Below are 2,473 nucleotides of genomic sequence, written 5' to 3' on the forward strand. Positions count from 1 at the left end.
TATTAAAATAAAATTGTTTTGTGCACAGGACATGTCTATGTTGTTGTTGCACCAGAGGACAATGAAGAGGGGACAGAGTATTGGTTGGCTCGATGTGTAGAGCCAAAACATAAGCTAACTACTCCTCGAGTAGATGATGATGGTTATGACTATCCAATAGGATCTGTGGTTGTTGTTGGCACTTGGCTACGCAAATATCTAACAAGAAAGAATGGATTGCCCGCATTTGAAGATTATGAATTAGAGAAGAAGATTATACATTACTCGCATTTGGTAGTGGCAACTAATATAAAATTGGATAGATATCGTGGCAGGCCTGCTAATAAACAATTATGGACTCTCTCTATGGAAGAGCACGAGACAATTATAGATGCTGTGCAAAAGAGAGAGGATGTAGATGGTATAACGGAATGAATCTAGTAAAATTTTGTTTCAGGTCTACCACAAGTAGAAGGCATCAATGAAAACAAAGTTATTTAAATAGACTGTTTATTTTATTTTAGATATGTCTTCTTGATTACATTTTGTGTACAATATACATAAATGAGAGACTATTGGTCAAATTTATGAATGAGATAATTATGTTTTAATCAAGTTCTATTCATTATATTTTGTTAAATGATACTTTTTAATTTAGAATATGTTATAATTATAAGATATGTTTCGATACTTAGTTCATGATGTATGCACATTTAGTTTATCTAATCACAAGAACTATTTAAATGAACTTCCATAAATAAAATTTCAAGTCCACATAATATATAAAGTATGCACAAAATTTCAAGTCCACATAATTTCAAGTCAATATATATGATCTAATGTGCACATAATTTCAAGTCCACATAATATCTAATGGGCACAATACACATAAAGTATGCACATAATATATATGATCTAATCCTATTATGAAACTATCCATATATATAAAGTATGTGTGTGCACGTGTAAACAAATATGTAAAGCCCGTAAAATAGTACATATCAGAGCCAAATAAACAGTAAAATTTCAAGTCCACATAATCCATATAATATCTAATCCATATATATGTCTAGATGGTAACATGATGTTCACTCCACATAATATCTAATGTGCACAAAATATATAAAGTATGCACAAAATATATATGATCTAATCCTATTATGCAACTATCCATATATATAAAGTATGTGCATGTGTAAACAAATGTGTAAAGTCCATAAAAAAGTACATATCAAAGCCAAATAAATAGTAAAATCTAAGTGCTATCATCAATAACATCTCGTGGTCTCTTGTCCCCGGGACGTGGTCCAGATCCACCTGTCTCATGCTGTACAATAAAAAAATAATATTAAAATATTACTTGAAATTAACTATTAAAAGAATCATTTATCAAATATAGTAGAATTCGTAAATTAAGTTACAAACTTACCATATGCCCATCAGATCCTCTAGCAGTATCTCTCTTGTCCCCGGGACGTGGTCCAGATCCACCTGTCTCATGCCGTACAATAAAAAATAATATTAAAATATTACTTGAAATTAACTATTAAAAGAATCATTTATCAAATATAGTAGAATTCGTAAATTAAGTTACAAACTTACCATATGCTCATCAGATCCTCTAGCAGTATCTCTCTTGTCCCCGGGACGTGGTCCAGATCCACCTGTCTCATGTTGTACAATAAAAAAAAAAATTAAAATATTACTTGAAATTAAATATTAAAAGAATCATTTATCAAATATAGTAGAATTCGTAAATTAAGTTACAAACTTACCATATGCTCATCAGATCCTCTAGCAGTATCTCTCTTGTCCCCGAGATGTGGTCCAGATCCACCTATCTCATGCTGTACAATAAAAAAATAATATTAAAATATTACTTGAAATTAACTATTAAAAGAATCATTTATCAAATATAGTAGAATTCATAAATTAAGTTACAAACTTACCATATGCTCATCAGATCCTCTAGCAGTATCTCCTCTAGCAGTATCTTGTGCAGTATCAACACCAAATGTAGTGCTAGCTAACTCCTGTACAAAGTCAAATTCAAAGTGTCCAATTAAATCTTAAATTAAGAGTCAAAATAAGATCAAATTAAGTATTACATATTAATACCTCAAAGGATGTCGATGTGCATTCAAATTGGCTCTGATCAAAATTATGAGGATAACCTATCCTAATGGTAGTGTCCACCTGCATACATGCATTTAATGAAATCATATTTAGTGAACATATATATGTGTACTAAATAATTTCAAGTTAAGTTACAATATTGTAAGAGTTCATATTTAATTTAAGAATTATAAGATACATACCATAGATGGTGTCACAATAGTCAAACCCTCTTCTCGATGTGATGTAGAGGGTCCCTCATGACCTGAATCCTAGAGAAAGAAGCATTCAATGTATCAACATGAAAATTTATATAGTATACGATGATAACATATTAACTTAAAAAGATCTAGTACAATGTCTAGATAGAAATTTATAC

General features: G+C 30.4%; 1 long non-coding RNA gene across 1 annotated transcript; it reads right to left on the reverse strand.

Annotated features, from left to right (window-relative positions):
- Positions 1 to 1,581: 1,581 nt before the first annotated feature.
- LOC131856951 (uncharacterized) lies at positions 1,582 to 2,170 on the reverse strand. The gene is made up of 3 exons (XR_009358456.1): positions 2,098 to 2,170; positions 1,929 to 2,012; positions 1,582 to 1,643 (listed from the first exon to the last, which is right to left on the reverse strand). It is a non-coding gene; the product is annotated as an uncharacterized LOC131856951 (long non-coding RNA).
- Between the last annotated feature and the right edge of the window lie 303 nt (positions 2,171 to 2,473).

Source organism: Cryptomeria japonica, chromosome 7 (genome assembly GCF_030272615.1).
Source record: "Cryptomeria japonica chromosome 7, Sugi_1.0, whole genome shotgun sequence".
NCBI classification, from domain to species: Eukaryota; Viridiplantae; Streptophyta; class Pinopsida; order Cupressales; family Cupressaceae; genus Cryptomeria; species Cryptomeria japonica.